Source organism: Bufo gargarizans, chromosome 4, assembly GCF_014858855.1.
Source record: "Bufo gargarizans isolate SCDJY-AF-19 chromosome 4, ASM1485885v1, whole genome shotgun sequence".
NCBI lineage: Eukaryota > Metazoa > Chordata > Amphibia > Anura > Bufonidae > Bufo > Bufo gargarizans.
The window spans coordinates 27,176,291-27,199,456 of NC_058083.1; the positions used below are offsets into that span (position 1 = coordinate 27,176,291).

The window sequence follows — 23,166 nt, forward strand, 5'->3', positions numbered from 1 at the left end:
CCCTGTTAGCGAATTTACGATACATAAAACACTAAACAAGAATGGATTTCATGGGAGGATATGTAGTGTCCCACTAGGTATGGGTGGGCACTACACAAGGGTCAATTGGTGTGCGCGTTACTCCTACTCACAAGGAACAGAAATGTCATATTTAATTCTGCATTTAATGTATGTTTTAATGTGTTGTTATATGCAATGTACCCCTGTCTAATGCAGCAGCAGGCCTAGTTGGGTGTAGTTAGACATCCCAGACACTAGAGGGAGATAGGGAGCCCCTAGTATAAATGTCCAGGCCCAGACAGGGAGAGGGTGTGTAGAGTCAGGAGTCTGAGAAGACAGAGGTTAAGAAGCCTGCTCCTGACATGCAGCTGGATAGCCCTGGCTGCTAGTTATGTCCAGGAGGCTGTTGAGAAACTCCAGCCTGTCTGAGAACAAGAGAGCCTAAGTTAGCTCTGAAGAGATACCCCAGTTGCAGGATTCAACCTCCTGGGAGAAACCAACAGTTACCCACCTGATAGGAGGAGGCGACCCAGGGTAAGCCAAGTGCCCCTGATAGGCAGAGGAACTTAGGAACCATAGCAAGCAGTTTAATACCTGAGGAAGGAAGTAACCAAGGATATAAGCCACCCTTTTAGGCATCCGGGCCTTGGGAGATGTAAAGCCAGAGCAGGAGTTCTATAGAGGACACGGTACAGTGATTCTGGGAAAAGTACAACCTGCTGCTGAGTGCTTGTGGAATTTACCCTCAGTGTAACTTGCATGACTATTGCCTGCCATATTTGTGAATAAGCCCCTTTTGTGGAACTGTAATACAGAGACTATACTACTCCCTGCTGTACAAAGTTGGATTGTCCAGTAAAGTTTCCGTTTGGTTCACTGCATACTTGTGTACCTTCATCTTTCCAACCACCAACCGGCATGCCACCGTCCAAAGGCACTGGCGTCACGAATACCACAGGGACCTTGCCCCAGGCACATAAAATACCTGTTACATCCAGGGCACCTCAACCACCATCAGGCCTGGTCCCTATCTACAGAGCGTGCCCCAGAGGAACTGTGTCTACCTCTCCTTCACTGCCACGCGCCTGCCCAGGGTTCTTCAAATATAGTGAGTACCCTCGATTGCCCATAACTGTGACCTCACTTCGGCATACCCTGCAGGTCTGGCGTGTTGCAGATACCACAGAGGAAGCCACTGCTGTCCAAAAGAAAAAACATTGCTACAAGTTTACAGTTTGCACAAGAGCACCTGAAGGTTCTACAGCAGTACTGGCAAAATATTCTGTGGACAGATGAAACCAAAGTTGAGTTGTTTGGAAGAAACACACAACACTATGTGTGGAGAAAAAGAGGCACAGCACACCAACATCAAAACCTCATCCCAACTGTGAAGTATGGTGGTGGGGGCATCATGGTTTGGGGCTGCTTTGCTGCGGCAGGGCCTGGACGGATTGCTATCATCGAAGGAAAAATGAATTCCCAAGTTTATCAAGACATTTTGCAGGAGAACTTAAGGCCATCTGTCCACCAGCTGAAGCTCAACAGAAGATGGGTGTTGCAACAGGACAACGACCCAAAGCATAGAAGTAAATCAACAACAGAATGGCTTAAACAGAAGAAAATACACCTTCTGGAGTGGCCCAGTCAGAGTCCTGACCTCAACCCGATTGAGATGCTGTGGCATGACCTCAAGAAAGCGATTCACACCAGACATCCCAAGAATATTGCTGAACTGAAACAGTTCTGTAAAGAGGAATGGTCAAGAATTACTCCTCACCGTTGTGCACGTCTGATCTGCAACTACAGGAAACGTTTGGCTGAAGTTATTGCTGCCAAAGGAGGTTCAACCAGTTATTAAATCCAAGGGTTCACATACTTTTTCCACCTGCACTGTGAATGTTTACATGGTGTGTTCAATAAAAACATGGTAACATTTAATTCTTTGTGTGTTATTACTTTAAGCAGACTGTGATTGTCTATTGTTGTGACTTAGATGAAGATCAGATCACATTTTATGACCAATTTGTGCAGAAATCCATATCATTCCAAGGATTCACATACTTTTTCTTGCAACTGTATGTGCACCACCATTTCATTTTCATAGGGGGCTTCAGGAACTAAAATTGACAGGATGATAAAAAGGTGGACACCCACTTTAAGGCTTCAAGATGGGGAAGAATTCCAGAGAATGAGGAACTGCGTAAGAGCTTCCATATCTGCAATTATCCTGCCACAAGTAAAGTGACCACAAATGCTAAATTACCCAAATCTTTCTGACAGCCGCAAACCGTACAAAGCCAAATTGAGACTGTGTCTTGAGAGAAATGACTCAGTATCCTACAGTCATCTGCATGAACAGTAGATGCTCTTCAGATGCTCCTTGTGTAAGGTGAAAGATGTGACTTTACCTCAGAGGACGGAGCCACATTGAGGTCCTAAATTTAGAAAGGGCCAGTTTAAAATAAATTCCACATCTGCTTCATATGTCTACAGAAAAAAAATAATTCAACATAAAATTTCCAGCTTATTGACGCTAAGTTAGTGCAGACATGCAGGGTGGCTTGATACACGGAGGGTCTATTGCCCGGTCTACTCCACCGCTGCCAGGACAGATGACACGGTGGATATTTGGAGCATGGTTTTGCAGACATCTCCATGGTGGGCAATGATCTGTGTTTGTCCAACTAAAAATAGGGTGGTACACAAGGTAGCACTCCAATCGAAAACATATACGATGGCTCATCTAGCCACCATCCAACGCGTTCTATAGAGTAATTGCTTCATTTATTACCAGGATCCTTCTTGATAAAAGTACAAATACAATCCCAGTAAGGGTACATCCAGACGGACGGATAGGCTGTGGATTTATGTAAAGTAAGTCTGCAAGAGATCCACAGTTTTGCGTGTTGTTTTGGCCTAAAGAGGCGTGCAACTAGTGCAGTCACAAGGTACAACAGCTGGCACTGGTCCAATAGCCCGAGTACCCAGGGCATGCATCCAAAATAACACAGTTTGTGCTTTAGGAAGGCAGGTGCAAATAATACAATGAGAGCGAGAGGACAAGAGTGGGAAATGGCAATGATGGAAGTAGTAGTCATGGTCACTGTAGCAGCCCTCGATCTGGTACTCCCTCAGCTGTGCAGTCCTTACGTTGGGAGACTTCTGCCTGGTGGCAGGTGGGGTGTCCTTGGTGTCAGTGAGTTTTAGGGGTACAAGGCTGGGAAGGGGCAATAAAAGGTTGGTTTTGGGGTAATAAGTCCACTGTACAATTTGGTCAGATGGCACAAGTAAGTTAAGTTTTTCCAGTTAAGGCTACTTTCACACTTGCGTTCAGAGCGGATCCGTCTGCATTATATTGTTAAAAAATTTCTAAGTGTGAAAGTAGCCTCAGACGGATCCGTCCAGACTTTACATTGAAAGTCAATGGGGGACGGATCCGTTTGAAGATTGAGCCATATTGTGTCATCTTCAAACGGATCCGTCCCCATTGACTTACATTGTAAGTCTGGACGGATCCGCACACCTCCGCACGGCCAGGCGGACACCCGGACGCTGCAAGCAGCGTTCAGGTGTCCGCCTGCTGAGCGGAGGCTGAACGCCGCCAGACTGATGCATTCTGAGTGGATCCGCGTCCACTCAGAATGCATTAGGGCTGGACGGATGCGTTCGGGTCCGCTTGTGAGCCCCTTCAAACGGAGCTCACAAGCGGAGCCCCGAACGCTAGTGTGAAAGTAGCCTTACATGCACAGTTTTCCCAAAGCTGTATATGGGGATTTAGGCCTACAATGATTACCTCTCTGAGTGTCTTTACAGTTGCAAATCCACTCTAACAATAAGCCCTTAAGATGTAGTGAAGTCCACAACCCATATACATGCGTTTTCTTCACTAACGTTTTGTCTATGCACTGTCCCTTGAAACGGCCCTCAACCTCCTGTAAAGTTCAATGCTCGTTTCCCTCAGAGGCAGGCTCGTCTTAGAGCCACTTTTATAGCTGCTCTCAGTTCACAGGGCTGGTATACTCCTGCCTGCTGCTTCTCCTTGCAACTCTACACACCGAAAACAGCTCCTTACCATTCAGCTACATTTCACAGACTCCCCACTGCTCCCAGATCAGAAGGGTGGGACCAGCCCACACCTAGCAACTGAATCAGGGCCCTACAAATTAACCCTTTTCTTCATATACACCACTTGGAATAGCAGAATGGTGTTTTTACATAAACTTCTTTACAATGGGAACCCACCTCCCCTCCCCCCCCCCCCTCAAAAAAAATTTTTAAAAAATAAAAAAAGCACAGCAAATAAAAATTGCAAAAGTACCCTAAAATAACACATGCAGTTATTTTGTCATTATACCAACCGAAAAAACGCCAGCACTATGCATGGATGTACTTGCAGTCTATATCTGAAGGTTGGTTTTAGTAAAATGCAATCAGACATGGAGTCTATGTATGTAGGTCTATCCCTTGCCCCAGCCCCGACTAAAGCCTGTAATACACTGCCCGATTTTGCGGCAGATAATCACTAATGAGCGTTCACATGAATGCTCTTTAATGATCACCTGGCGGTGAAATACTGCCGCCGATTGCCCGATTAACGAGCATCGGGCAACCCAAATGTAAGGAAAATTTCGTCTGCAGGTGGCAAACCACTATACAGCATGGGGACGAGCGATAGCATAGCGATTGTTCCTCCCCATACTGTGGAGGAGATCGCTGCATGTAGCGAGCAGGTGATTGCCGGGAGGGAACGCTTCCTTCCCGATAATCGTCTGCCACATCGGGCTGTGTAATACAGGATTAACACCTGCCAAGATCCCCGATAAAACCGCAATACATCATGGGCAAGTGCCGAGCATGTAAAGTGCAATAATGGAGACAAAAGGCTTGCCATCTAAGAGGCGTGAATGGCAGACTGATGTCATTAGCACAAATTCCACCGGCATTCCCATGCCAACTACCTCACCTCATGTCCCCCGCAGGATTTTACTCACGTGCCTTAAATGTTGATGGCCTGAAGTCTGGATAAAGCTAGAGACAAACACAGGGAGGCACAACAGCCATTCCTAGTAAACAGGATCTTGGCATCGTTTCCTCCAGGCTCCCACCCCTCTGGGGTAACAATACCCACTTCTCATTCCCAAAATATCTGCTTTTTAAGATGCAACGTATCAGAACACTCTGAAAACCCAGCGTCTGAACGTGCGGCCTTATGCTACTTCCCCTGCTGGTCTGGTGCCATCAGGAGTCACTAATATCTTAAGCCGCAGCTCATCAGGAGATCCAATCTGCATACATCTTCCCATGGCCTGAAAGATATGGCCAGATTCTGAGCTACGATCGGCAACTGGCGATAAAACAAGCTAAATCGGCGCTTGTGTAAAAGTCCTGTTTCACAACCCAATGGAAAGTGCATCGGGGTGATCATTCATCCCCCATTCTGTTGCATTATGTTGGCAGCACATTTCCCTAGGGGCGATAACCTGCCAACCAGTGAGTAGAAGACTTGCACATTGCTGGCTCTAAGGGCTCATGCTGACGACCGTGCCGTTTTTTTGCGGTCCGCAAATTGCGAATCCGCAAAAAACGGATGCCACCAGTGTGCCTTTCGCACAGGAGTCCCATTATAGAGATGCCTATTCTTGTCCACAAAACGGGACATCTTTTGCGGGCCCATTGAAATGAATGGTTCCGTATACGGAACCAAAATATGGTCCATATACGGAACGCAAAAAACTTTTGTGTGCATGAGCCCTAAAGCAGAGATCAGCAACCTCTAGCACGCCAGCTGTGGTGGAATTACAACTCCCAGCATGCTCTATTCCCTTCGATGACAGGTCTGAGAACAGCCAAGCAATTGTGCATACTGGGAGTCGTAGTTTCACAACAGCTGTAGTGCCGAAGGTTGCTGATCCCTGAGCTAAGGCAATATTCGTGAACCTGTGGCTCTCCAGTGGTTGTCAAACTACAAATCCCATCATTTCCTGACAGTCCTAAGGTTATCAGAGCATGACAGGAGTTGTAGTTTTGCACTGACTGGAGAGGTACAGGTTTTAGATCACATCTCATCCAGCTAACCAGTACCCTGCTCTGATCCTATGAGGGGCAAGAACCCCCAAAACAGCTGTTGAAACACACTCACTGTTGTGTCACTACATCAAATGGCATTTATCATGTAGAGGAAGTGAATACAAGGCACTTACTAATGTACTGTGATTGTCCATATTGCCTCCTTTGCTGGCTGGATTAATTTTCCCCTCACATTATGCACTTCTCGTTTCCATAGTTATGACCACCCTGCAATCCAGCAGTCGCGGTCGTGCTTGCACACTATAGGAAAAAGCACCAGCCTATGCGCGCTCCCACAGTCCTGGCTACCAGAGAGGCCGACACTTTTTCCTATATTGTGCAAGCACGACCACCACTGATGGATTGCAGGGTGGTCGTAACCATGGAAACGAGCAGTGTATAACGTGATGGAAAAATAAATCCAGCCGGCAAAGGAGGCAATATGGACAATCACAATACATTAGTAAGTGCCTTGTAGTAACTTTCTCTACATGATAAATGCCATTTGCTGAAGTGAGAGGACCCCTTTAAGGGTACCCGCATATGGAGAAGATTTCTATGCAGGGAAAACGCATAAAAACGCATATAAATCTGCACTATTTATCGTGGTTTTGATGTTTTAAAATGTTTTTTATGCCGTTTTTGTTGCAGATTTTCGTGCAGATTTTCTGCTTAAGGTAACAACTCCATCGAAGTCTGTGGGGAAAACCACATCTCCAATGGTGGAAAATCTGCAGCGCATCTACCCCATGAGAAACTCAAATTACTTTACAAAATTCATTTACGTCCCTGTTCACACATAAAGAGGGTTCTCTCAGTATAGCTCCCCGATCTCTGATCTGTGGGGATCCGACACTTGGGCTACAGCTATCGATTATTTTAGTAATCAAGTATTCTATCGATTAATCCAATGATTAATAAAGTACTCTAATAAGAAAAAAAACTAATTAAAAGAACATTTTCATTTATAAAAACTCATCAGACCCCCCTGCCATCAGTCCTCTGCGCCATCAGCCCCCCCCCCAGTGCCATCAGTCCTCTGCGCCATCAGCTCCCCCCCAGTGCCATCAGTCCTCTGCGCAATCAGCTCCCCCCCAGTGCCATCAGTCCTCTGCACCATCAGCTCCCCCCCAGTGCCATCAGTCCTCTGCACCATCAGCTCCCCCCCAGTGCCATCAGTCCTCTGCACCATCAGCTCCCCCCCAGTGCCATCAGTCCTCTGCGCCATCAGCTCCCCCCCAGTGCCATCAGTCCTCTGCGCCATCAGCTCCCCCCCAGTGCCATCAGTCCTCTGCGCCATCAGCTCCCCCCCAGTGCCATCAGTCCTCTGCGCAATCAGCTCCCCCCCAGTGCCATCAGTCCTCTGCGCAATCAGCTCCCCCCCAGTGCCATCAGTCCTCTGCGCAATCAGCTCCCCCCCAGTGCCATCAGTCCTCTGCGCAATCAGCTCCCCCCCAGTGCCATCAGTCCTCTGCGCAATCAGCTCCCCCCAGTGCCATCAGTCCTCTGCACCATCAGCTCCCCCCCAGTGCCATCAGTCCTCTGCGCCATCAGCTCCCCCCCAGTGCCATCAGTCCTCTGCGCCATCAGCTCCCCCCCAGTGCCATCAGTCCTCTGCGCAATCAGCTCCCCCCCAGTGCCATCAGTCCTCTGCGCAATCAGCTCCCCCCCAGTGCCATCAGTCCTCTGCGCAATCAGCTCCCCCCCAGTGCCATCAGTCCTCTGCGCAATCAGCTCCCCCCCAGTGCCATCAGTCCTCTGCGCAATCAGCTCCCCCCCAGTGCCATCAGTCCTCTGCACCATCAGCTCCCCCCCAGTGCCATCAGTCCTCTGCGCCATCAACTCCCCCCCAGTGCCATCAGTCCTCTGCGCCATCAGCTCCCCCCAGTGCCATCAGTCCTCTGCGCCATCAGCTCCCCCCAGTGCCATCAGTCCTCTGCGCCATCAGCTCCCCCCCCAGTGCCATCAGTCCTCTGCGCCATCAGCTCCCCCCCCAGTGCCATCAGTCCTCTGCGCCATCAGCTCCCCCCCAGTGCCATCAGTCCTCTGCGCCATCAGCTCCCCCCCCAGTGCCATCAGTCCTCTGCGCCATCAGCTCCCCCCCCAGGGCCATCAGTCCTCTGCGCCATCAGCTCCCCCCAGTGCCATCAGTCCTCTGCGCCATCAGCTCCCCCCCAGTGCCATCAGTCCTCTGCGCCATCAACTCCCCCCCAGTGCCATCAGTCCTCTGCGCCATCACCTCCCCCCAGTGCCATCAGTCCTCTGCGCCATCAACTCCCCCCCAGTGCCATCAGTCCTCTGCGCCATCAACTCCCCCCCAGTGCCATCAGTCCTCTGCGCCATCAACTCCCCCCCAGTGCCATCAGTCCTCTGCGCCATCAGCTCCCCCCCAGTGCCATCAGTCCTCTGCGCCATCAGCTCCCCCCCAGTGCCATCAGTCCTCTGCGCCATCAGTCCTCTGCGCCTTCAGCTTCCCCCAGTGCCATCAGCTTCCCCCCAGTGCCATACGTAGTCTGCGCCATCACCCCTATGACATCAATCCCCCCCCTCACCCAATGCCATCAGTCCCCAGCACCAGTTTATTACTTACCTCTCCTGTAGGGGCGCCGCAGACACTTCACAGCTCGTCCGTCCTCTTCTCCACGCGCTGCACTGTTGCCCTGCGTTCACACAGCATCAGGTTATAGCGCAGCCATACGTCCTGACTAGTGATGAGCGAATTTCATATTTTGACTCCCCTGCATAACGGAAACGGGACGGATCCGTTTTTTTAGCCTATACACTTCTATTATGACAGAATGCCTCTAAGGGCATTCCGTTATACAATTGCGTTATAGTTTGTGGTAACAAAAGCCATAACACAATTCGCCTTTTACTAACAAACGAAGTGTGAACGAATTTCCTAAGTGGAAATTCACTCATCTCTAGTCCTGAAGAGGTCTCAGGATCCAGTGCAGCGCGGTGCCGGCCGGCCGGTGACCACGCAGCGCAAGTAATAGCAAGCGCTTCACTCACGCTCCATGGTCACATGACACAAACTAATCAAACTAATGTTTTGCATCGCAGATTTTTTTGTATCGAGTAATCGTTGAAGCCCTATCCAACACCTAACACCCCCACCGATCAGCAGCGCCTGAAACTCTACAGTATATGGAGCTGAAGGCAGACAGCGCCATACACTGTGCAGTGGCCATATCTGGGTACTGCAGCTCAGCTCCTATTCAAGTGAAAGGGAACTGAATTGTAGTATGCCGGTGCCAGAACTACACAATGTATGGATCTGGTTTTGTAGATCCGTGTTTTGCAGACTGCAAAGCAGATACGGTCGTGTGCATGAGGCCTAAAGGTTATGGTCAACCGTGGATTTTCTGCAGCGTTCCTGACGCAATCTTGCAGCAGCAGAAGGATTTTGCGGCGGAATTCACTGCGGAACAGCTGCTGGTTCATCCTCTACTTTGCAAACCGTGAAATCCTTGGCAGAAATCTTCAGTGCAGATTGATGTGCTAAGGATTTAGGATCTGCACCGCAGGACACATTAAGTATGGATTTAGTTGCTGAAACTTTCCACAGTGAGTGGAGGATGTCGGTTACAATCTTATCGGCAGATTTTTTGGACACAATTCCATAATGGAGTATATACGGCACATGTGGATGTAGACTAAAAAAAGTTTTTTAGTTTTTTTAATACATCAGACATTTATGGCATAACCACCCCTGGGACCGCCACGTATGAGGAGAACTGCGGTCCCCTGACCAGGAACAGACTGAACAGACAGTGGACGACCCACTGCGGCTTTCTCCATTCAAGTTGACGGGAGTTATGGAAACAGTATGTTTAAGGGACCCCCATTTTCTAAATAGGTGGGAGTCTCAGAGGTGGTTGCAGCTATCGATTATTTCAGTAATCAAGTACTTTACCATTTAATCCAATGATTAATAGAGTACTCTAATCAGAAAAAAATAATTAAAAGAATGTTTTCCTTTATAAAAAACTCATCAGCCCCCCATGCCATGATCAGACCCTCCTGCCATCAGTTTTCAGCCCCCCCCCCCCCCCCCCCCCCCCCCCCCCGTGCCATCAGCTCCCCCATACTCTCATTCCCCAGCGCCAGTGAAATGAAATACTTACCTTTCCTGTAGGGGCGCCATCGACACTCGGCAGTTGCATCGTCTTCTTCACGCGCTGCACTGTCCTCCCGACGTACGCGCTTACGCGCACTACATCCTGACCACGTGTGAACGTCAGGAGGGCAGCGCAGCACATCGCTGGCCAGCGGGAGACCACGGAGCGGTGAGTAATAGAAAGCGCTTCCATCTGTGGTCACATGGTACAAACGAATCCTCAATGCAAAACATTTTCATTGAGGATTTTTTTTTATGTCGTGTTACTCCATTGATTCGAGTAATCACTTCAGCCCTAGTTACAAGAGAATCAAACATGGCGCATCCAACATCAGAGGTTCAGAAAGTAAAGGAACAGTAACCCTGCTTTCACACCTGAGCGTTTCTCAAACGCGCGTTTTACGCGCGTTTTTGTTGCGTGTTTTTATGCACGTTTTTTGTAATAGTAAACGCGCGTTTGACGCGCGTTTGTGTGATTGACTGCAGTGTCCTATGGCCACAAACGCGCGTCAAAACGCCCCAAAGAAGCTCAAGTACTTGTTTGAGCGTCGGGCGTTTTACAGCGCGTTCGTACGCGCTGTAAAACGCCCAGGTGTGAACCATTCCCATAGGGAAGCATTGGTTTTCATGTCTTGAGCGTTTTACAGTGCGTTTGAACGCGCTGTAAAACGCTCAGGTGTGAACTTAGGGTAAAGGTTTCCTACGAGAAATGGAGGCGTTCACATCACGTAACATCGCTAACAATGCTTGCTGATCAAATTCCATTGCAAATTAGATTTTTATTTTTTTATTTTTTGCAATTGCGGACACGTGACATGCATGCACACATACCCCCCAAAAAAATATATATCAAATTTGCTGTGGAATTTTGATCTTTCCGCAAACTTTGTATTCATTATTCCACCATAGAGCCCCAGTATAAAGGGGTCCTCTAGGTGCTTTGATGTGGATTCACTGCCAGTAGCAGAGTGACCTTGTGTAGATTTCGATGCAGATTTGAAGGCCATTTATCATCTAAGCCTGCGGCCCTCCAGTTGTTGTAAAACTACAACTCCCACCATGCCCTTCTGTAGGCTGATAGTAGTGTTGAGCGAACTTGTGTTTTAAGTTCGGAGTCTAAAGTTCGGGTTATCGAAGAATCCCGTAATGGATTCCGCTACCACGGACCATAACGGAATTTAGAATCCATAACGCGATTCTTCGATAACCCGAACTTTAGACTCCGAACTTAAAACACAAGTTCGCTCAACACTAGCTAATAGCTTTGCTGTCCGGGAATGATGGGAGTTGTAGTATTGCAACAGCTGGAGGGCTGCAGGTTAAGCATGCATGATCTAAGCCAGGGGTAGGCAACCTCCGGCACTCCAGCTGTTGTGAAACTACAACTCCCAGCATGCATACTTACTCTGCTCATCTAAGAACTCACATAGAAATGAATGGAGCATGCTGGGAATTGTAGTTTCACAACAGCTGGAGTGCCGAAGGTTGCTGATCCCTGATCTAAGCCAACTAGAGCCACCGGCTTTTATCCAAGCCCCAGGGTCCTTAGGGATCCAAAGGGTTCCCCACACCCAGACCTGGTGTCTTAATGACCCATTCATGAGCCGCTATATTGTGCATTTCATTACAAAAAAAAGGAAAAAAAATGCAATGTTACAAGCAGCACAGAAATCTACAAATTCTATACACATGAGCTTAGGAGCTGGATATCCCCAGGGCAATAGATACAAATAACACCGAGGACCAGGGACGTTCACGGTGAAGGGTTAAACATGGGCCCGTCCCTGCTAATCGGCGCTGCTGGGAGAAAGTAGTAAAATGTAGGTTTGCTATAACTTACATAGTCTTGGAGGAGGATAAGATCTCAGTATCATGTACAGCTCCAGATCATCAGTTGTCAGAGCACCCAAAATACACCAGGGGAGCCCTTCCCACCAGCGAGAGGGCGCCACCTCTCCCCGCACAGCCAATGGCGGCCCAGGCCTAGAAAACAACTCTCACTTTGAAGGAAAATATACACATGACAGGACTCAGAAGAGACCTCCTCCGGATCCTCCCCACCCTCGGGAGGTAAAGACAGCGAGATCCGAGAGATCCCAACACCGGTAACCATTCTGATAAGCGGATCCAGGTCACAATGCAGACTGTGCTGCACAACCGATACTTTGCAGCAACCACGTCCCCCATACCCCGATCAGCAGCTGCCGCTGGCTCCTCATACCTTCACACTCGCGTTTGGTGCGGATCCGTCTTGAACACCATTGAAAGTCAATGGAGGACGGATCCGTTTTCTATTGTGCCAGAGAAAACGGATCCGTCCCCATTGACTTTGTGTGCCAGGACGGATCCGTTTGGCTCCGCTCCGTCAGGCGGAATGGCGACCGATCAGAGGCAAACTGACGCATTCTGAGCGGATCCTTATCCATTCAGAATGCATTAGGGCAAAACTGATCCGTTTTGGACCGCGTGTGAGAGCCCTGAACGGATCCCACAAAGGGAAAGCCAAAACGCCAGTGTGAAAGTAGCCTTGCACTTGTAGATAGAGATGAGCGAACTTCTGTTTTAAGTTCGGCGTCTAAAGTTCGGGGGCGGGTTAGCGGAGAATCCCGATCTGGAACCGGATATGGATTCCGACTTCCGTTGTGGTCCGTGGTAGCGGAATCAATAATCGGCCATTATTGATTCCGCTACCACGGACCACAACGGAAGTCGGAATCCATATCCGGTTCCAGATCGGGATTCTCCGCTAACCCGCCCCCGAACTTTAGACGCCGAACTTAAAACAGAAGTTCGCTCATCTCTACTTGTAGATAGATAGATAGATAGATAGATAGATAGATAGATAGATAAACAGACAGATAGATATGAGGATGAATGGATATTAGATACTGTACATAGATATGAGGATAGATAGATATTATATAGATACTATACAACTCACAATGTATCACATCAACAAGCCTAGCCTGTAAACATGTCACCTCTATATACTGCACATAGATATGAGGATGAATAGATAGATATTAGATAATACATAGATATGAGGATAGATACTGTACATAGATAGATGATAGATGAGGATAGATAGATATTGTACATAGAAAGATGATGATGAATAGATATGAGGATAGATAGATACTATACAACTCACAATGTATCACATCCACAACGAGCCTAGCCTGTAAACATGTCACCTCTATATACTGCACATAGATAGATAGATGATAGATATAAGGATGAATAGATATATATTAGATAATACATAGATATGAGGATAGATACTGTACATAGATATGAGGATAGATAGATAGATAGATAGATAGATAGATAGATAGATAGATATGAGGATAGATAGATACTATACAGCTCACAACGTATCACATCCACAACGAGCCTAGCCTGTAAACATGTCACCTCTATATACTGCACATGAAGTGAATGCAGAGCAGCCATTACTTACGGCTGATGAGCAGTGTCCAGTGAAGTGATCCAGTTAGGACGCCCCCCGGCAGCCCCCCTATCCCTGCAGTGGGGCCCCACACCGGGTACTCGGCGGCCGGCAGCAGCAGCAGTGGGGGGGGCACTAGGGGGGATCCGGCCGGCCGGCGGGCACAGCGCCGACTACACGTCTCTGGCCTGCATTGTAATGGAGGCTCCTCCAGTCCGCGGTGTCACAGTGAGCGCGCTGCGGGGCTGTGAGACGTGGGTGCTGGGCGGCGGGGCATGCTGTGGGCGGGAGGCTGTGTGCCTGCACCCATGCTGGAAGTGACTGAGCAGTAGTGGGGAGGAGGCTGGGGTGATCCGGGCGGCCTATCAGCGGCCGCATACATCAGGTGCTCCTCCAGAGCTGTCATCCTCAGCCCCGGGTCCTGGAGACTGGTCACTGAATGGTTAAACTGCACCCCTGCCCAGTGCCACTATTGTCCACCACAGCTGCCATTCAGGAGTCTAGAAAAGCTGGGGCCACAGAAAGCACCCGGCAGTGGCAGGGCTATTTTAGAGCTGTGGTTTGGCTGTAAAAACACAACCAAAGTCACAGGTAGGTCACAGGTAAGTCACAGTCCTTGCATTGTGGCCAACCATAGCAAAGTCTCGCGTGTCTTTCGCCCTGCGACCAAAAATCCAGCAATTTTTCGCGATTGTCGCGTCGCACTGAGACGCCGATCATCAGATGGGACGGCGCACAATCTTCATGTCTTAAAACACGTTGCCGTTTAGGCCGGGCTCACATCACCGCTTTGTTTTCCGTTCTTCTGATCGGTCAGAAGAGCAGAAAGAAAAAAAGAAAAAACAATCCTGTATTTTCAGCTTCCGTTTCGCTCATTTTGCATCCGTTTTTGTCATTTGAGATAAAACAGATGCAAAATGAGAGCAACGGAAGCTGAAAATACAGGATTGTTTTTTTGTTATTCTGACGGATCAGAAGAACGGAAAACAAAACAGGATCCGTTTTTTTTTTTTTCTGATGTGACCCCAGCCACCTGGCATTGTAATGGAATTCGTTGAGAGCAGTTTGGGGACAACACATTGGTACAAAAAATGCCATTAAAAACACACCACATTTTTTCAAGCAGGGTAAAAAAAAAAAAAAAGTATTGGAAAAAACGCCAGACCCAGAGCATGCATGGATATTCTGAGAGTGCTGACCCAAAACTGCACCTCAAGGGGGGAAAAACTACAAATTATCACATTGGTGGGGGTCCACGTCCTGGCACCCCCACCCTGATTAGCTGTTACAGGGGACCGCTGAGACCGCTGTCGGTCTCCGGCCAGCGAACACATGCGGGCTGCCATCTTTAGTAAGGTAGACTCACCCGTCCGGCGATGCACAGGTAAGCCTTTACCTGTGCCGGGAGCCGGTCTGAAATCAAATGCAGTCACCGGGAGCAGGCAGTTCCGAGAATAGCCCGATGAAGGGCCCTGGCGGCTTTCCAAGGACGGCGCCGTACATCGTATAGTGGTTTTGTTTGGTACTGCAGCTCAGCCCTATTGACTTTAATGGGGCTGAGCTACAACTAGGCAATGTGACCGGTGGAGGTGACATCACATGGGCTAAGAAGAAGCCGGAGCTCTGTGAACAGCTAATTGGTGGGGATACCGGTCAGACCCCCACAGATCTGATATAGATGACCTAATGGAGAGGGTCCAGAGGAGGGCAACTAAAGTAATAACTGGAATGGGCGGACTACAGTACCCTGAAAGATTATCAAAATTAGGGTTATTCACTTTATAAAAAAGACGACTGAGGGGAGAACTAATTACTATGTATAAATATATCAGGGGTCAGTACAGAGATCTATCCCATCATCTATTTATCCCCAGGACTGTGACTGTGACGAGGGGACATCCTCTGTGTCTGGAGGAAAGAAGGTTTGTACACAAACATAGAAGAGGATTCTTTACGGTAAGAGCAGTGAGACTATGGAACTCTCTGCCTGAGGAGGTGGTGATGGTGAGTTCACTAAAATAGTCCAAGAGGGGCCTGGATGTATTTCTGGAGTGTAATAATATTACAGGCTATAGCTACTAGAGAGGGGTCATTGATCCAGGGAGTTATTCTGATTGCCTGATTGGAGTCGGGAAGGAATTTTTTATTCCCCTTAGGCCTCATGCACACAACAGTATTTTTTTGCGGTCCGCAAAAAGGGGTTCCGTGATCTGTGTCCGTTTTTGTTTCCGGATATCCATGCAAATGATAGGAAAAAAACATACGCGGACGACAATCTTGTGTGCCTCCGTGTTTTTTCACAGACCCATTGACTTGAATGGGTCCGCTAACCGTTGTCCGTGAAAAATATAGGACAGGTCTAATTTTTTTCACAGACTGGAAACACGGATCACGGACATGGATGACAAACGGTGCATTAGCCGAGTTTTCCACGGACCCATTGAAAGTCAATGGGTTCGCAGAAAATTACGGAAAACGGAACAGCGGACAGGGGACACAACAACGGTCGTGGGAAAAAATGGCTTCTACCTCACAGGTTTTTTTTTTGCCTTCCTCTGGATCAACTTGCAGGATGACAGGCTAAGGGCTCATGCACACAAACGTATTTTCTTTCCGTGTCCGTTACGGTTTTTATACGGACCGTATGCGGAACCATTCATTTCAGTGGGTCCACAAAAAAAAGGAAGTTATTCTGTGTGCATCTCATTTCCATATTTCCATTCCGTAAAAAAATAGAACATGTCCTATTATTGTCCATATTACAGACAAGGATAGGACTGTTCTATTAGGGGCCAGCTGTTCCGTTCTGCAAAATACGGAATGCACATGGACGTCATCCGTGTTTTTTGCCTGATCCGGCAATCCGGACGCAAACGGATGGCATTTGTCAGACGGATCCAGATGCGGATCCGTCCGACAAAGGCATTGAAATACCGGATCCGTCTCTCTGGTGTCATCCGGAAAAACTGATCCGGTATTTATTTATTTTCACAGATTTAAAGGTCTGCCCATGCGCGGACCGGAAGAACGGATCAGTTTTGCCGTAACACTTAATTAATGCCAGATCCGGCATTCCGGCAAGTGTTCAGTATTTTTGGCCGGAGAGAAAACTGCAGCATGCTGGACAAAATGGGGCACTGATGGGAATTGCGCCAATCCATGGATATAAACGCTCTGTGCAACTTTTCATGATGTGTTTAAACGGAACCTGTCATCTGGTTTGGGGCCACTACCAGCATGCCCATAACAAACCCGTCCATCCCTGCAAAAGCTAGTGAAGAGTCTCGGACTCCTCTCTTGAGGCTCATTCAGACGGTCGTATGCTGTCCCCAAAAATACTGAATGCTATCCGTTTTTTTGCAGATCCGCAAAAAAATTGATAGCATTCAGTATTTTTGAGGACCCATAGACTTCAATGGGGCCATGTCCTGATTTTTCACGGTTAAGTATAGGACATGTTTCATTTGTTTTGCGGAACCGTGGAATAGAAAAAGGCCCCATAGAAGTGAATGGGTCAGCATCTAGACCGCAAAAAAAGTATCTGCATTTTTGCGGATAGTATACGGCCGTCTGAATGAGCCCTTGCGGTATCGGGTACATGCTCACTGCAGTGATGAAGCCGAGGACTGTACATGTGCCTGATGTTCGGTGCAATGAGGTGTATTGTCCTGGGTGCAGTGCGCATGCGCCCAATGCTGCTGGATAAGAGTCCAGGACTCTTCCTGAGGTAATTTTGAATTTAATTTGCTATCCTTTGTGGGGATAGATGGGTTCGTCAGGGGCAGGATCAGGACATTAAACCGCAGCTGCAGGACGGCATGTTAGTGGTCTAGTGGCTGCAAACCAGGAGACAGGTCCCCTTAAAGGGGCTTTGCAGTGAGATTTTTTTTAAGAATATGGGCCTGAAGGAGTTAAAAAAAAAAAAACATAATCGACCACCACCAATCCCCCTAGCCCTGCTGTCTCAACACTGCTCCAGTCCTCACTGCTCTTCACGTACTGGTCCCAGATTAACATGCTGGAAACGGCTGGAGCAATGGAGGGGCGCAGCTAAAGACTCATGGGCCCTGGTGTAAGAGTTCAGCTTAGGGCCCCTTCCCTCAGTGCTTTGTGGCCAGGGGCAAGGAAGCACCTAGCCGTCGTGCTGCCTGAGGCAAAAATTGAGACCCCCTTCCCTCCAGTCAGAGGTGTAACTTGACCTGCATGCACTTTCTATAATACCAGTGTCTACTTATGTAGCACCAGGGTCTTTGGGCCCCTCAGGCTCCTAGCAACTGCTACAGCTACACCCCTAGGTTAGAGTAATGATTCTTTTCATTTTTAACCCCTTGGGACCCATCTTCTTATTATAATCCCTGGAAAACTCCTTTAAGCACAAGCCCAGCCAAAGCTTCTCCATGATGTCAGTGAGGATTCCTTGGCAAGATGAAGTCATCCATGAGTTGCAGTGACCCCTATGTTTCCATATGGGTGGAAAAGGTTGCAGAGCAAGATCATCAAAAATTGAGGTTGCTCCAAAGTAACTAAATTTAAACTTAATTTTACCACAATTCATGGGCGTTTTGAATAGCGAATATGAATACCATATAACAGCGAGTAATGGGTATACAAAGAGCGACTATGAGAACTCTCCTACTGATTCATATCTTTATTCGTGTTCATAGAGGCAGTGTCTAAGGGTACTTTCACACTAGCGTTAAAGTTTTCCCGTATTGAGTTCCGTCCTTGGGGCTCAATTCCGGAAAACAAAAGATCAGTTTTATCCTAATGCATTCGGAATGGAGAGCAATCCGTTCAGGATGCATCAGTTCAGTCCCTCTTACGTTTTTTTGGCCGGAGAAAATACAGCAGCATGCTACAGTTTTCTCTCCGGCCAAAAATCCTGACCACTTGCCGGAAGTGTTTCCATTGAAGTGTATTAATGCCGGATCCGGCCCCAAGTGTTCCGGCAAAACAGAACCGGTTTTGCGGTCTGCGCATGCCCAGGCTTTTAAAAATGAGAAAAAAATAAATACTGGATCCGTTTTTCCAGACGACAACTGGAAAGACGGATCCGGTATTGCAATGCATTTGTGAGACAGATCCGCATCTGGATCCGTCTCACAAATGCACCCTTTTGCGTCCGGATTGCCGGATCCGGCAGGCAGTTCCGGCGACGGAACTGCCTGCCGGAATCCTATGCCGCAAGTGTGAAAGTACCCTTAGCTGTTAGTACTGGTACAGTAAAGATATTCAGCCACTGGGTGCACTCTGACTTTAAAGGAGTTGTCCCACAAAAAAACATTCTACAGTTTTCAAACCAGCACCTGGATCTGAATACTTTTCTAATTGCATGGAATTAAAAATTTAGGATAGCCTCTGAGTTATTCAATAAAATGTATCTGTATAGCGCCACCTGTTTCTTTTTCTTATTTCTTTGACCTGCTCACTGAGATGGCCGCACATGCTCAGTTTCATCCTTCAATTGCCCCCTGAGCTGTGATAGGGAGAGCTGAGACACGCCCCCTGAGCTGTGATAGGGAGAGCTGAGACACGCCCCCTGAGCTGCAGCAGAAAAGAGTCAAAGACACTCCCCTGAGCTGTCAGCTTGATATAAATCTAGCAGAGCAATGAATGGGGAGATCTCTGGATCCATGTGAGGTGCAGGGCTGGTTCTAGATTTATTATAAAGAGATTTTCATGTACTATGTGATGGCCGATTTAAGTTTTTTACATTAGTCATAGGATAACACCTTTAGAGCCTCTTTTACACATACGAGTTTTGCATCCGGATGCAATGCGTGTAGTGAATGCATAACATTCGGACTGAATTATTTTTTCACGCGTCTTCCCTGCGTTCAGGAAGAATCGCAGCGTGTTCTGTGTTCTGCTTTTTCCACACAGCTCTGGGTCCATAGAAGTGAATGGGGCTTGCGTGAAAAACGGAAGGCATCCGGATGCAATGCATTTTTCACTGATGGTTGATAGGAGATATAGTTATTCTTCAGTTTTTCTTCATGCGCGCGAGAAACTTATACAATCCAAACGGGAAAAAAACAGAAACATAACGCAATCGCAGAAAAAACTTCTGTTTTTCCCTGCACAGATCCTGACACAATCCGTGTCGCTCGTGTGAAAGAGATCTAAATGTCACAAGCATTTGTTCATGGTATAAGGGCTCATGCACACAACCATATGTATCTAAGGGTCCAAAAAACACAGATCTGCAAAAAAAAAGGATGACGTCCGTGTGACATCCGTATGGCAACCGTTATTTTTGCGGATCCATTGTAACAATGCCTATCTTTGTCTGCAAAACGGACAAGAATAGGACACGTTCTATATTTTTTATGGAACAGACATACAGAAATGGAATGCACACGGAGTCATTTCCGTTATTTACGGACCCATTGAAGTGAATGGGATGCAGAAATAAAAAATATGTTTGTGTGCATGAGCCTTAAAGGGGTTGTCCAAGTGATATTTATTGATGACCTATCCTCAGGATAGGTCATCAACATCAGATCGGCGGGGGTCCGACACCCGGCACCCCTTCCGATCAGCTGTTTGAAGAGAAGGCGTGCGCGGTGTCAGCGCTGCCTCCTCTTCACTGTTTACCTTCTAGCCGTTGCATCTGCAGTGGTGAGCAGGTGGAATTACACCCAAGCCTTCCTATTGAAGTGAATGGGACAGTGAAGAGGAGGCAGCGCTGACACCGTGCGCGTCTCCTCTTCAAACAGCTGATCGGAGGGGGTGCCGGGTGTCGGACCCCCGCTGATCTGATATTGATGACCTATCCTGAGGATAGGTCATCAATAAATATAACTTGGACAACCCCTTTAAGGCTTTGGCCACCCCTAGCGTAAATACTACAGATTTTCCACAATGTAAGGGCTCGTTCACACGAACGTTTATGCATTCCGTATACGTGCCGTTTTCATTTCAATGGTTCCGCGAAAAAAAACTGAATGTACTCCGTATGCAATCTGTTTCCGTATTTCCGTTTTTCCGTTCCGTTCAAAGATAGAACATGTCCTATTATTTCCCGCAAATCACGCTGCGTGGCTCCATTCAAGTCAATGGGTCCGCATAAAAAAAACTGAACACATATGGAATATACTCCGTATGTCTTCGGTATCCGTTCCGTTTTTGCGGAACCATCTATTGAAAATGTTATGCCCAGCCCAATTTTTTTCTATGTAATTACTGTATACTGTATATGCCATACAGAAAAACTGAACAGAAAAATGGAATAGAGCCGGAAACGCTACTGAAACAAAAAACGGAAAAACTGATCTGTTAAAAACGGACCGCAAAACACTGAAAAAGCCCTACGGTCGTGTGAACAATCCCTAATTGTGTGCACAGCATTTACAGTGGCAGCGAAGAGGATGAGTTCTTTTTTTTTTTTAAACAAACCTGACCCTCACGCTGCAGTGTCCACACAGAACTTTTTACATTTTAAATCCGCATTATATCCATTTGCATTGCTGATATCTGCTGCAGATTTCGCCTTCGGCAGAGCAGAAGGTGAATTCTGCTGGAAAATCCAAAGCATGTCCGCACAGAAATACGCAGGGCATCCACCAATGTCGATGACCATATAAGATTATATCATTGTGTCTGAATGCTCTGTAGAGAGCAGGTACATGTGGCTGGGACGGCCTGCAGCGCTGGCTGAGTTCTGCACCGCCCTGTACTTTGCTGCCAGCGCAGAAGCTGGGAATAAAGGAGACCTTTCTGCACAAGGGCGAATCCGGTCTTTTGATGACATCAGTATTTTCCTAGAGAGTGAGCAGCATCTGGAGTCAGTGAATGCCGGGTGGCGGGAATGTGATCTGATGAAAGTATCCAGCCTCACTGACGAGGGTCAGGGTTGCCAACCAGAATTTTTCTTTTTTCTGGGCGACTTATCCCAAAATCACAGACAAGCCAACATTTTTTACGGAAAAATTGGAAAACCATCATGAATGATGAAGATTAGAAGTAATATATGACTATAGCTCAGTATACTGATAAGAACTGTAAAATGATGAGAATTACCACCAAAATCATCTAGTCAAGTACCTCAAAACAATCACGAACACAGGACAAAAGCCGCCTACTCTTATAGACTGTCCAGAAATTTCTGGACGGTTGGCAACCCAGGACTGGGTATGACCACACTGCCATACGGGCCGCAGCTGGCTCTTGTTAAACGAATGAGACCGCACTGTTTAGCGTGGGTTCGCACTTGCGTTATGGCATTCTGTTATAGGTTCCGTTTATAACGGAATTCCCAGATGGAATGCAAAACGGAAGCCTTTAAAAAAGGCATAATAGAAGTCTATGGGCCGTAAAACGGATCCCTCTGGTTTCCGTTATGCAGGACGGAAAACACAGTCCTGTCGGCAGACGGATCCGTTACGCTTGCGGTGTAATTTACACGTGCTCAACTGTTCAAGTGAATGGATTAAGCACTTGTAATTGCACTGCACCGCCGAGACTTTTCGAGGCGAGGTGCAATGTAATCTTGAAAAGGAAGTAGCGCTCGGACTAGCCTTGCTTCCACTTCAAAGAGCTGATCAGTGGGGGTGCCGGGTGTCGGACTCCCACCAATCAGATACTGGTGATCTATCCCAAGGGTATAGAAAAATAGGAAACCCCTTTTATTGGGTTGTCCAAGTTAAATAAAAAAAATAATAATCACTAAATGGCAGGGAAAGGGTTAAAATTATAATTGAAAAATACCAGTTTATACACCCTGTGCTCCAGCACTGCACCATTCCTGGTCTGGCTTTGTTTCCTTGGCTGTATACTGCACATTACATAGCTTTCACAATGCTTGGCTATGCCATCAGTACTAGTGTTGCTGCTGCTGATCTGACCCTCTAAAACATTAGGAGCGAGGGCCGCCTAAGGGTCCACTCACACATCCGCAAAATGAGTCCGCATCCGGTCCTGCAATTTTGCGGAACAAATGCAGACCCATTTATTTTAAATGAGGCCGGAATGTGCTGTCCACATCTGCATTTGCAAAACATACGGATGTGTGACTCTGGTGGAGTACAAAAGTCAGGGGCAATCCAGGCCTTGTTCATTTTTATAAGAGTCAACCTGTCAGCATTTTCAGTTCACAGGCGAATGCACTTATCAGTTATGCCCCCAGCAGCACTAAATGCCCACTCTGACAAAACGCTGGCGGCAGGGCAGACCAGCACCTCCAAGGCGTAGAGCGCCAGTTCGTGCCACGTGTCCAGCTTGGACACCCAGTAGTTGTAAGGCACAGAGGGATCACTGACGCTGACATGGTCTGCTACGTACTCCTTCACCATCTTCCAAAACTTTTCCCTCCTTGTGACACTAGGCCGCACATCAGGGTGAGGGTGCTGGTGGGTTGTCATGAAACTGTCCCAGGCCTTGGAGAGTGTTGCCCTGCCTCTGTTGGAACTGCTGAGTGTTCCCCTCGTCTCCCTTCCTCGGTTGCCCAAGGAACTACGTACTCCCAGCGTTGTCAGCTAGAAAGTTTTGGAGTAAGTCCTCTTCACCTCAGGAATGAGAGATGAGAAGT

At 47.7% G+C, this 23,166-nt stretch overlaps 1 protein-coding gene across 5 annotated transcripts in view; it reads right to left on the reverse strand.

Moving 5' to 3' along the window:
• The window catches only part of LPIN1 (lipin 1), a 190,710-nt gene that overhangs the window by 84,814 nt on the left and 82,730 nt on the right, over positions 1 to 23,166 (reverse strand). The window contains exon 1 of one of the 5 annotated variants that reach the window (XM_044289258.1): positions 13,650 to 14,061. The exons of 3 other annotated variants lie outside the window; for them this stretch is intronic. The gene's annotated coding sequence lies outside the window, so the exon portion shown is untranslated. Of the gene's footprint in view, positions 1 to 12,029; positions 12,148 to 13,649; positions 14,062 to 23,166 lie in introns of those variants that run through there. One more of the 5 variants, XM_044289259.1, reaches the window with a different exon arrangement.